Source organism: Diabrotica undecimpunctata, chromosome 2 (genome assembly GCF_040954645.1).
Source record: "Diabrotica undecimpunctata isolate CICGRU chromosome 2, icDiaUnde3, whole genome shotgun sequence".
NCBI lineage: Eukaryota > Metazoa > Arthropoda > Insecta > Coleoptera > Chrysomelidae > Diabrotica > Diabrotica undecimpunctata.
The window spans coordinates 175,282,918-175,297,359 of NC_092804.1; the positions used below are offsets into that span (position 1 = coordinate 175,282,918).

At 32.6% G+C, this 14,442-nt stretch overlaps 1 protein-coding gene across 1 annotated transcript in view; it reads left to right on the plus strand.

Moving 5' to 3' along the window:
* dpp (decapentaplegic morphogen) overlaps window positions 1-14,442 on the plus strand; it is a 214,678-nt gene that overhangs the window by 99,166 nt on the left and 101,070 nt on the right. Inside the window, exon 2 of the mRNA XM_072524084.1 lies at window positions 8,172-8,226. The gene's annotated coding sequence lies outside the window, so the exon portion shown is untranslated. The remainder of the gene's footprint in view (window positions 1-8,171; window positions 8,227-14,442) is intronic.

Below are 14,442 nucleotides of genomic sequence, written 5' to 3' on the forward strand. Positions count from 1 at the left end.
ATTAGTACCTTAAGTACAGTTTGTTCAACTTCCTACAAACTATAGATTTGCCTAATAGGTATTGAGGAAATGCTTGCAATCATTTACTCGGTTTAAATTATATTTGCCAGCTTTCAAAAGTCAGTTTTCTGTTCTATGCAGAGGGCAATACACTTATTTGATGAATCGTAGCATTTTAATAAGATATGACTTCGGGAATAGTTTGGAACGCCGTTTATTGTAAATTTTTATCTCAACAACCATAATTACCATAATTAATAATTCAGTAGCTGTCACTAAAACTATACTTTACTCCACGACTTCAACATTTTAGTTTATCATCGACGATCGAGAAGAATTGGACACAGGGAATTGGAAACAATTCGAAAATATAATTACAATGGAATTGTCCAATTCGCTTCTTTTATTATTACCATGATCACTATACTATAGAATATAATGAGGTGGTTTTCCGTTGCTTCCTTATCACATTGCTTTAGCCGTTGCAATCTAATATGGTGATTTTGATTCATTTGGCATTTTAGTCTAATACTTCTGAGAATCAATCATTTTTAATAGGATATTCCATTTTTAAATCATCTATTTATAGACCAGAGAAAAAAATTATACCCTACAGACCTACAGACCATACAAAAAATTTATTTTTTTGTTATATGAACATTAAATGTATACCTACGTGTTAATTTTTCTTCTATTATGCTTATTATTTTCACAATTACTTTTTTTACATAAAAAAATTACAAATATGTTTTAACCCAGATATGCCCATTATATCTACTTGTGATTTTAATTATTTTTTTTCTTATAATGGTTTAATTTAGGGTAAACTAAAATATATTAGACGAAAATAAAATTTATTTTTTTGATAAATATACAAAATTTTGGGCGTTCTATAATATGTAGGACGATGGGCACTTAAGGGTACCTACATTAACTATACACTTTTTGTATGGTATACCAAAAAACATTTAACGTGGAGGCCTTTGTCGCATTTTGAACATCTGGTGATTGTTTTTTCATGGCAATGTGCACAGCGTGATTGCTTATTTTGAGTAATTACCAAATGATCCATATGATCAAACATAATGTCTAAACTCTAAACCTTCGGTGGATGACTTATGAACGTTCGAATGTGTTTAAATTTTTTTAAGTTATACTTCTATACGCGCGCTCCACGTTGGAAATTTGTATGTGAGCGAATCTGTGAAATCATTACATATGTAAGATAATGTGTAAGAGAGAGACAGAAGATATATTTTCTCTCTCTTCCTCCCACGAATATAAAAATGTCCCTTTTGTATATATATTTAATATTATATATATTATATATATACATATAATATTATATATATAATAAAATATTTATTAATATTATTATTTATGTGATATGTTTTGTATTATTTATTAAATGTTCATAATTATATTAGTCTTTTGTATTTCAAAATAATAATCTCAATTAATCACTGTATGACCCAGAACTGTCAATTTTGAAATACGTTTGTGTCATGTCCTCGATAGTATAGTAGTCAGTATCCCCGCCTGTCACGCGGGAGACCGGGGTTCGATTCCCAGTCGGGCAGGACTTTTTTATTAATATTAGTACATGGTAAATTAAACATATGCGTAAGTAGAAAAGTTATGTATATTATTGTCATTTTTAAATACTTATGAATATTGCGTTTTAATTTGTATTGTATTATTATATTGAATTATGTTGCAGTGTATTGTATTGTATTTTTATATTAATAAAAAAATAAACAATGAATTTTACTGCAGAGTATGTGTAAAAAAATTTTGCATTCAACTCCTTTCATACATATATGAAAATAAAAATATACATTTTCATCAAAATATTGATTCTATCCTTCATTTACTATACTCCTATTACAGGTCAAATGTTGTTTATTAATTGTTAGTAAGTTGTTATTAATTCTGTTTCTCTTTCTGCTATGTCTTACCTATAGCATTACATATGTAATGATTGTGCAGATTGACTCCCAAATAAATTTGTAACGGCGAATGCGTGTATAGAAGTGTAACTTCTACCGGCAGTCCCACTGGACTGCCACACCCGTTTTTTATTTTGTATTAATAGCGCAGTGGCTACTCGTCTTCGGAATTTTAACTGATCTAGGTCCTCACCTCTTTGTCTATGCCACTACCAAGCATTTTGCAGAGCTACATCAATACAGTGTGACACCAGCGGAAAATACCATTTCTTGCCCCTCAGTAAAATTCTATAAAGGCTCAAATTTTGGTCACATCTGTCTACTCATTACATGTTTGCATTGTACAAATTTACCAGATGTGGCTGCGACACCTAAAATATGTATTGTAAAATGTCATGACATTAAGCATGTTGTTGAAAATAAAAACTAAATGCGTTTGTAACAGTAATCTAAAAAACTATAACTTACCTGAATATTTGTCAGTTCTTTCCGTGAAATCTTTTCACCCTATGCAGGGGGTTTACGCCTACTGCATTTGAGCACAGGGTGACAATGCTGTTGTCATGCCACTTCACGACAATAATGTTCCGGTTTTATGTTTTTTTGAAATCAAAAACGCCTCGAGCTTGCTTTTTCATTTCTTTTGACTTTGTTAGTGGCCCATTAGGTATGCGATTTTAACGTATTGTGCCGGTAGCGTTGAAAGTTTTCTCCGATAGCAATTCTAACATAGATAACGTGGAAAAGAAATTATCAAAAAATAGGTGCATCCGTTTATTAGGCCACCTAGTTCTTAAAACGTCGGCATACTCCAATACAACAGATGGCCCTACTACATAATCAATATACTTTTCGCTAATATTTGTGGTAGCACCTTGGTAAGATTCCATCCAGTTTACGTAGACTAATCTACTTGCTCTTACCCAAAGTTTGTAGCCATAGCGAATTAGCTTATTGTGAATAAATTGTTTACAGCCATGGCGGCTGAAATATGATACCATGGCTTCGTCAACACATTGCATTTCCTCACATTTACCAAATCTCAAAAATGCAGCATTGAGGTGATCAAACAATGGCCTAACTTTAGCAAATTTGTCGGATGTATTTATAGTGACCTTGTCAGTTAGGTAAAAGTAAGATAAAATATATTCAAATTTATTCCTTGACAAAGCTTTAGAAACCGGTACATTTTGACTGTCTCTTTCGTTTTTCCAGAACATTTTCCGCCCCGGAACTGGCACATATTCACTAAGTAATAACACTCCAATAAATGCTTTTACCTCACGTTTTTCTATTTTCAGACAATGGTTTTGTTGCCCTGCATATCCATTTGATTCGACAACTATTAGGTCCAATATTTTGTCATCAAAAATAAAGAAAACATATCTGGAAAGGGGTTTGCAGAGGTATTTCTTCTTCATCGTTACTAAATGCGTTACCATCATACACCAAATCTTCGATTTCCCATTTATAAATGTTTTTTCTCTTTATTGTTTTTGTTCTTTTTAATGGCGTTTCATATTCTTCCAGTGATGGGCCATCTTTGTCATCTTCTGTATTAGAAAAAATGTTTTGCCTTGTATTATATTTATGAAAATTTATTTCAGCAGACGCTCTAAGCTGTTTAGCAGATAGATGATTTATGGAAAGTGTGTCTTCGTCACCAGAATATTCATCAGTTTGAGAATCCGTGGCATTTTCTGGCGGAAAAATAGTCAATGACTCAACGTTCTCTATCATATCTTCCTCGTCCTCCAGCATAGCCAGTGCATCATTTAGAGAAAAACCCCTGGATGTGTAAATATACATGACATATGCTAAATTATTGATATATTTTGTATAAAAGCATGTAATTTACGCAAAAATAAAGTACTGTATGTAGTACTGTTATGTGTCCAACGTTCTACATGTAGGACGCTGTGGAACAGAGGTTCAAAAATATATCATAACATATTTGTACATTACTGTTGATCCTACATTGCTAAATATACTTCTTTTTACGTTAAAATGCAAAATTTTGATTTAGAGTCATTGGGCTCCAACTCATATCTAGATAACGGTGTCATTATTGACTTATGTCTCTTTGCACAACCACACATGAACTTGTTTTTTACAGCGTAGTGTACTTTTCTCATTTTTCACCAAATGTATAATTGTACCCCTTTGCACGCCTACCAACGAAATAAATGAAGTTAAATCGATATTTAATGGCCACTGTTTTGTAAAGAATAACAAAATAAAATGAAAAAGACAGAAGATTTCATTTCACGTACAAAGCGTCTATGTATCTGTTTATACGTATTTCGCTTTAATAAAGCTCATCAGAACAGCTTTTCATAGGCGTTCTCAACGTGAAAAATAAATCTTTCCTGTCTTTAAGAAGCAACAATAAAATGGCTTCGAAACGGACGCAATAGCGACATCTAATATTAAATCCGTAAAATAGTTTCGAAACACAATTCAGATATGTGCCTTAATCTGAGCCTTCTAAAAAGGATCCACTAGTACAAGAAACCAATTCGCTAATGATTTCTGCTTAGTTGAGGAGACATGTCGTGGAATGCAAATTTTAGATTCCTCATGTCTCTATTAACATCTTTATCAACGTCTGCTATGCCTTGCAATTTTTAGAAGGCTCAGATTAAGGCAGATATCTGAATTGTGTTTCGAAACTATTTTACGGATTTAATATTAGATGTCGCTATTGCGTCCGTTTCGAAGCCATTTTATTGTTACTTCTTAAAGACAGGAAAGATTTATTTTTCACGTTGAGAACGTCTATGAATATCTGTTCTGATGAGCTTTATTAAAGCGAAATGCGTATAAACAGATACATAGATGCTTTGTACGTGAAATGAAATCTTGACTGTCTTTTTCATTTTATTCGGATCTACTCTGTATGAGTACAAGAAACCAATTCGCTAATGATTTCTGCTTAGTTGAGGAGACATGTCGTGGAATGCAAATTTTAGATTTTCCATGTCTCTATTAACATCTTTATCATCGTCTGCTATGCCTGCAATTTTTAGAAGGCTCAGATTAAGGCAGATATCTGAATTGTGTTTCAAAACTATTTTACGGATTTAATAACAAAATAATTTACCTCAATATTCGAATGGGTTTGCTATAATTAAACCTTTACTGAATTAGTCAAAAATCAATTAATCGATGAGTACAAACTAGAAGAATGACAACATGAAACCATTTAACTTATAGATATTCCAACTATTTGGAAAAACTAAACAAGCTAGAATCTCATACGTTCATTAAACTATTTCGTGTAGGTCTCTATTTGTTATGTTCCTGTATTAATTGCTCTAATCAACATATCAAAACAAAATTCCAATCGCAAATGCAATCATTACGTTCGACATCAAACAAAAATTCGGTTGGTTTTTGTTTTTCTATTAAGATGTTTCTCGATCAGATTTTTTCGGAGAAAATCAATCAGTTTCAACACCTACGTATAAACGTAAATTTCCCAAATATTTTACATTATGGTGAAACAGGAATTTCGGAGAAACGATTATTAACTTAATTTCTAATGTTCATAATATAAATTTGTAGCAGGAACTAAGTGATGCAGTACGTATGTTTTGCTGGAGTTAAAAAATGAGTAAGAGTTTTTTGGAAACAATGATAATGTATTCCCAAAAATAGGAATTTATATAAATGGATAGAAATGTTACATAAAAATTAAAATAACGAAACGATTTAACAATTATTACGAAAAAGTTCCCGCTTTTTAATTTGGGATGGTATCTACATATACCATCTTTTCCACAAATTCTCGTTCTTGTTTTATTTAACATTAGCTTATTCTAATTATAACAATAATTTCTTCTCTTCTTCTTACAATCTAACAATAATTTAATAATATTAATTTAATGAAATAATAATAATAATAAAAATGACACCCAAGATCCAACCAAGTATCGCCCAATTACTTGTCTTCCAACTCTGTATAAATTGGTTACACCCTGTGTAGCCCGGCGTATCTACCAACATGGTAAATACATCTAAGGGTTCCATGGGCTGCAAAGAACAACTTATCATCGATTCAGTCATTTCTAAATAATCATATAGCAAAAAAGGAATCTCTTTACTGCTTTCATCGACTACAAGAAAGCGTTTGATTCAGTGCCGAATGAATGGCTTATATATTAAAAATACCTACATAAAGTTTTAAAACATATAATGTGAGATTAGAAGACATTAACCTCAAAATACCTGGTAAAAACAATATCGAAACTGAAAATATTGCAATCAACCAGAGCGATTTCAAGGAGACTCGTTGAGCCCACTGTGGTTTTGTCGAGCGATAAACCCCCATCCCAGCTACTGAACTCAACTGACACGGGTTTTAGCATAAAAAATAACACTACTGTTGTGGCATGTCCATATACAATAGATGATTTAAAACTATTGGCTTCCACTCGAAGCCACCTGGATCAGATGCTGAAAACAGTAGAAAATTTCTCTAATGATATTAGTATGCACTTCGATCTTGACAAGTGCCGTGTCTTAAATATAATCAAAGAAAAGGTTCAGCACGGTGGATTTGATATGCAAAACGGCCTGAACATTGAGGCCATGGGTGAACATAAAATGTATATATACCTCGGAATAAATCAAGCGCGGAAGATTGACCATAAGCAAATGAAAACTGAGATAACTACTGTGTTTATACGAAGGTTAAAACAGCTGCTTCGATCACACCTTAATAGTAAAAATTTGTTAAATATACTAAGCACTACAGCTACTCATTTGGTATTGTTAAGTGGACAAAAACGGATATAGAAAATCTTCCGCGAAAAGTACGAACACACCTCACAAAGGCACAAAAGCACCATCCTCGAAGTACAGTAGAAACAACGACATCATTAGTAATTTAAGAACTTATTTTCAGGGGCAGGCTGAGACATCTACTCTACATCGCGCGATTTGTGCAGTAGATGATACAACACCGATCAAACTGAGGGAACCAGAAATGCGCATAAACCATCTTACTAAGGACAAAAAATGCGCACCTGGATGTGTAAACCTCCGCACGGACATCCCAATGGAGTCAGTCAAGACCATGTCGATAATATTGCGTCGAACTATTGGCTGACATCAGGAAATATGTTCCCTGAAACAGAAGGTTTATTACTCGTCATTCAAGATCAGGTTATACCCACCAAAAATTACCTGAAATATATCCTCAAAGACCCTCATGTCCATAATAACAAATGCTGATATGGATGTAAAGCTCAAGAAACCATCCAATATCTTATCGGGGGCTGCCAGGCATTTGCTGCGACGAAAAATGCCAATTTTACCATTTTTATTTTATTTTTTGTTTTTTTTTAATTCGATATATATCCTATCGAAAAATGGCCTCGAAAGACCTTATAATCGGCTTTTTCGTCATTTTTAGTTGTTTATTTACATTTTACGTTTGATGTAAATATTTTACGAAAAAACACAAGAATATTTTTTGTCTTAGAATAACTCAAATTATTAAAAGCAAATAATTTCGAAGCAAATAAACATTTTTTTATAATTTGGTTAACATTTGGTAAATAAATAAATAATAATAAATAAATAAATAGGTTGCCATTAAAATTTTTAATTAATAGGCAATCTTTTTCGAATTTTGCACGTTAAAACTTTAAAATATGTTCTTTCAAATGATGCTAATTAGATCTCGTAATTTTTATAAACAAAGCTGCTGTCAATTAAAAAAAAGGACTAACTTCCTCTCAAATTGTCCTAGGACAACTTTCTTTTTTTTAAATTTTTAGAAAAATGCTAACTTTCCAAACACGAAAAATTAATTTTCTTGCAGGCAATAGTTCAAAAGTAATTATTTATGAGCCAAAAATGGATATGTTTTTGCAAAATGATTTTGCAATATTTAAAATCCTTTTTCTTCAGTGTCATTAACAGGGTACTTTTTTTGCTTATTTCCCTGGTCTAATAGGTGTATCAAACAATATATTTTTAATATATTAATCTATTTTGTTGTATGATTGAACAAAATTTTTTCCAAATAATTATATATACTTTACGCTGACAACTATTGTTGACAACTGTTTTCAAAATCAATTTCTGTAGAAGATATTGAAAAGGAAATACGTTATCTCTATTACTTTTCTATTTTGAACCATCTTATCTTTAAAAAAAGATTCTAGTTGAATTCCCAGGTGCCTTTTAAACCATTTTTTTTTATCTTTTCAGATAATCATCACCGAGTTACCTGTTGCATCTTACGCCAATGGTAGAAAGCATCCTGGTAGGTTGAAATGTTATACTATCTGACTATTGTTTGACAGAGGTAAAAAATTATGCCTGTTATCTCGACCATCTATAAAGACATTTATTAGTTAAGGCTAATTAAAGCGACCAATCTCGTTTGAAATCTCTTTTTTACAGTGAAGTAGACAGCAGGGCGGATTTTTAATTTTTCTCTGCTTTTTTATGATTTAAAGAAATGTTATATAGACGGCGTATTAAGATTTGAATTTTATTCCTTCACATGAACGGTTTTTTAAATATTGTGACTTTCGAGCGGAAAGAGTTTATCAGCCTACCGTGCGAAGACTGACATCGAGTAAAAGTTTTCTGTCCAGATCGACATGTCTGCAAGATACACCAGAAAGTACTCGACTTGCCAAATGGAAAGAAGCTATTCCTTCTGTTCAGTTTCCTGTAAAACCAACATGGAGAAACGGTGACTGTTTTCTGCTAACTCCTATACACTGTGTGAATGTTGAACGGTACAAGATTCAACACATCTACTTATTTGTCCTCTGTTGGAGAAGCCTTGTATTGAACAGGATCTCCTGCATGCAACTGACACGGTCATTCAGATCGCTCGATTCTGAATGGATAAGATTTAATTATTTGAACTTTACCCGTAAATTCTTTTCTTCTTTCTTCTTTCTTCTTTCTTCTTTCTTCTTTCTTCTTTCTTCTTTCTTCTTTCTTCTTTCTTCTTTCTTCTTTCTTCTTTCTTCTTTCTTCTTTCTTCTTTCTTCTTTCTTCTTTCTTCTTTCTTCTTTCTTCTTTCTTCTTTCTTCTTTCTTCTTTCTTCTTTCTTCTTTCTTCTTTCTTCTTTCTTCTTTCTTCTTTCTTCTTTCTTCTTTCTTCTTTCTTCTTTCTTTTTCTTTCTTATATGTAGGCTTTAAAGCCTGTTTCTTCTTCAATTAGCCTCTGCCAAGTCTGCCAATACTTCGTCCATTTAGTGACTTATCTCGTGCTATTTGTACTATCCTATCCTCTGCAATTCTACTAATGTGTTCGTTCCACTCCTGTTTCTGTTTTGTCTACGGTGTCTACGCAGGATCTTCCGGATCTGAATCCTTATTGTTCATCTGATAAAGTTGTTAGTTTATTGATTTTGTTGGTTAGGACTTTTGTGGTAAGTTTAAGTGCGGTGTTCAGTAAATTTATACCTCTATAATTGTTGTAATAAATTATTACGTAAAGTAAAGTAAGGAATTCAATGGACACCTAGAGCTGTTTTATGGAGACAAACTACAGATGCTATGACAGAAAACCTAAAACAGTTACATACCTTTCGTAACTACGGGGCGCTTAATTTCCGGCGGCAAATACTTTTTGGAGACTGTCAAGTGACTCCAAAAATATACTGTATCAATGCACTAGAACTGTACAATCTGGTGTATTATATACCGAGCCCATAGTCGAAAATGACAACCACGTTTAAGTAAGATTTTCCAATAAGAGCTTAGTATGTTGCCATTGTTGCCTTGGATTTAAAATTCATAATCATCGACAATATATGATTAAATTTTAAATATAAATAGGGTTATATATGTTATGTAATGTGCTGTATTTTCTTCTTCTTATGCCGTCCCCATTAACGGAGGTTGGCGACCACATTTTTAAAAGCTTCTCTGTCTTTTGCAACGTGGAATAATTCGTCTACAGTCATGTTTGTCCAGTCTTGAATATTTCGCAGCCATGTGCTGTATAAAGAACTGATAAATAAAAACATGGCTATTTGTGCAATCCAAGAAACCAAGAAGAAAGGTAAAAGCCAAAGAGACTAAAACCAATATTTTCTAACATACAGTGGAGTGAAGAAAGAAGAATGATCACGAGCAAGCGTAGATATAACAACTAAGATATAATAACTGCCGTTATATCTCCGAAAGAATAATACATATGAATATCATAATGGACTACCAATAATTAAATGTCATATATATCTATAGCCCCGAGGACTGCAAACCTAAGAAGGAACGAGAGGCATTCTACGAACAATTGCAAACCATCCTGGATGAAATATCTCATGAAGAACCCTTAATTTTTATGAGTGACTTTAATGCACGAATCGGAAATAAAATTGTTTCAGTTATAAAACAAAGATTTAATGAAAACCATGTCAACGCAAATGGAAAACTCATGGCTAATCTCTGTGCTCTTAACGAACTGAGAATCAATAAGACATTTTTCGACCATAAGCTCCAGTATAAATATACATTTAAAAATTTCAGGGGCACAAATCTATGACTGATTTTATAGCCACTAATAGAAAAATCTACCCAAAGCAGATTCTAGATATCCGAACTTTAAACTCAGCAGACGCAGGGAGTGAATACAAACTAGTACTAGCAAAAATAAGAATCAAAATAACACCAAAACATTTTCTACAGGCAATCACCGAGTAAAAATTCAATGTAGAATTACTGTCGAACGACTCTTCAAGAGAAATGTACTAAAGAAGGCTAGCACAGAAGATACAACTAAAACAAATAGATGACATTAAAGATATAAACGCGAGCTGGGAGAGAATTAAAAGCAACATTGAAGAAGCAGCAACAGAAGCTCTAAGAAAACGCAAAGTCATACTAAACAAACGAGACAACAACAATACAGTATGGTTAAAAAAAAATAAAAGAGACATGTAAAGAGAAACAAGAGGCCTACACGAAGTACAATACATCAAATAGGTACTCTAGAATCCCAAAACACCTATAGAAGAATACGAAATAAAACAAAGCAGTTGGGTAAGAAGAATAAAAAATGAACAGGAACAGTTTACAAAAAGGATTAAAAGCGACTTCTACGGTACAAAAAACAAATATGGAGATTCATAAGAAACCAACGGAAAGAAATGGCAGAATGAAAGGAATACAATAACATACCAACAAACGAATGAGAAAGATACCTGATGGAACTGTTTAAAGGATAGGAAAATAATAATCAACACAATAACGTACCTGAATTAAGACACGAAATAGAAATCAGTTTTCAGGAGGTAGAGATAGACATAAATTCATTTAAAACTAGAAAGTCACCAGGACCAGACGGAATAACCAACGAGCTTCTAAAACACGGAGGAGAAAGTATAACTCTAGAGATGACAAAACTTATACAAAAAGTAATATTGCAAGATTCAAGACGCATGCAGAAACAGCATAATGATACCAATGTTCAAGAAAGGAGATAATTATAGAGGTATAAATCTACTGAACACCACACTTAAGCCTACCACAAAAGTCCTAACCAACAAAATCAATAAGCTAACAACTTTAACAGATCAACAACAAGGATTCAGATCCAGAAGATCCTGCGTAGACGCAGTATTTGTACTAAGACAAACCACAGAAAAGGCCATCGAGTACAATAAACCAGCATATCTATGTTTTTTAGACCTGACAAAGGCTTTCGATCGCATCCAACTCGAAGACGTCTCACACCTACTGTATAAAAGAAACATCTAGAAACCAATCAATATTATACAAACCATCGAAAATATCTACTTCCATAATCGAATACAGGCAAAGATAAATGGAAAACTAACACAGTTCATACCAATACAAAGTTAAGTCCACTTCTCTTTAATATAATAATGGACGAAACAATACAAGCAGTACGTAAAGGTGATGGTTACAAAATGGGTAACAAAGATATCCAAATATTATGTTATGCAGACGACGCCGCATTAATCGCCGAGACAGAAGACGAGCTCCAAAGATTAACACATTTTTTCAATACAACAGCCAAGAAATACAATATGACAATATCAGCACAAAAAAAACCAAATGTATGACAATAACTAAATTCCCACTACGATATTAAATCGAAATTGATGGGAAAATAATAAAACAGGAAGCAAGGTTTAGATATCTGGGAATAGATGTAACTAGTGACGGAGATGTTGAAAAAGAAGTACGACAACAAAGCTTAAAAGCAATTAAAGCGGTGGGATCTCTTAATGACACAATCTGGAAGAACAAACACTTAAGATAAGATACAAAAATAATAATCTATAAAGCAGCAATTAGACCTATATTAACATACACGGCGGAGACAAGACCTGACACATCTAAAACTAGACGACTACTAGAAACAACAGAGATGAAAATACTTTGACGAATATCAGGGAAAAGTCTGTTGGATAGGGAGAGAAGCGAAAACATAAGAATATCATGCAATATAGAAGACATAAATGGATGGGTGACAAAACGGAAACAGGAAGGGAACAAACACATTAGTAGAATAGCAGAGGATAGGATAGTACGAATAGCACTAGATAAGTCATTAAATGGACGAAGAAGTATTGGCAGACCAAGAAAAAGATGGTGCGATAATTTAAACAATTTAGGAGGCGAATATTGAAGAAGAAACAGGCTTTAAAGCTTACATAAAAGAAGGAAGAAGAAGAACAAATTAGATATGTTAATTAAAAAATTTTGAACTTTATATTAAGATGATTTTTGTAAACGAGAGCGAAAACATTTTAAAACATTTTTTGATATTTTCATTATTAATTTAATATATCAATTTCACAAAAAGTTTTACACTTCAAGTTGATGTTCATGTATCTATTGAACGAAAATAAAGACCTTCCAAACAAACATAGACAGACAGTTATTGTGGTATTTATTGGGGTATTTTTACCATTTACTTAGAACTATCATAAAATGTTTGTAGACTTTATTGATTTAATTTTAAACAAATACCATACAATACATCAATTAATAATAATCAATAATCAATTAATAAAATTCTTGGTAATTTCGAAGACACTCTCTCTGCGTTCGTAACGTACTGTACGATGCACATATATTTTGTAGAAAACATATTTCCAGAAAGGATCGGCGTGTGTAACTAAAACAACAACATAATTCATGCATTAATGGATTCATTAACATTCCGAATGTGTATTAAACGCGTACTTAAATATTCAAAATCCAGAAAGTTGCACCTAAAACGTTTTGAGATTCTTTATCTTCATCGATAATTTTAAGTAGAAGTTTCACTACTTTTGTTTGCTGGACGTAGTCTTATTAACGATCGGTACGAAATTTTATTTCGTGAGGGATTTGCAATCGAATTGAATTTATACAGAGGGTGAACGAAATATTAGTCAAATAAATTAATTTTTCACTTCACGGATTAAAGTCTTACACATTACCGGTCGAGTTTAGCAGATTCACCTGGTTGTTAACTAAGAATTTTGTAACAGTTTAAGAGCTTGGGGGAAAAAGGTAACAAGCCACAAGAGTAGAAAATGGAGAAAACCTAGTTTGAAACTTTCAATCAAATCCTTAAATCAGGGTTTTTATTATAACACAACAATATTTTTTTAAATGAAGCTTTATTCTGAATATAAGCAATTTACAAACTAAAAAAGAAACAAACGGAACTCTTAACTAGAAGAGAAAAAATATTTTTCTTGAGCAACGTGGCTTACTCCTTTTGGAGTAAGCCACGAGATGGAAATGTTGAAGGAAGATCTCTTAGATTTTTTATTCGATTTCCATCTTTTACTCCTCGCTTACCAATAATGACCTATTTAAACTCTTCATTTAAAAAGTGTTTCACAAGCATTGTGTTGGGTTTATCCGCCTCAAATCTAAAACATATAACTTGACTAAAACGTAAAGGTTCTTTTTCGTCTGTCGTCTGTTTTTTGTTAGTTTGCCTTTGCAGCTCGTCATATATATATATATATATATATATATATATATATATATATATATATATATATATATATCGGTTTCAAAACGTCTTGCGTCGTTGTCCGATGCCTAATTTCCACGAATTTCTATCATTCCATTGTTCTTCGGTCAAGTCTCGGGAGCTCATTGCCTTTGTTATTCCCTCCTTCCATTTTCTTTTTGGTCTTCCTCGTTTCTTACGATTTGGTGGTATCCATTTCATGGCGATTTTTGGTAGTCTTGTTTCTGGCATTCTTTGAACATGGCCATACCATATAAGTTGTTTCCTTTCTATGTCTGTTGCCAGTGATCCATCTACCCCCATCCGATTTCTTATTTCATCGTTTCTAACTCTGTCTGCTCTAGATATTCGAAGTGATCGTCTAAATACATCCATTTCTGTTGCTTCGAGTTTTCTTTTATTGCTTTCTGTTAGTCTCCATGTCTCTGTACCATAGGTTAAGCTGGTTTTTATGAGAGATTCATATATATTGTATTTTCGTCTTTTACCAATTTCTGAGCTCCAAAGAACT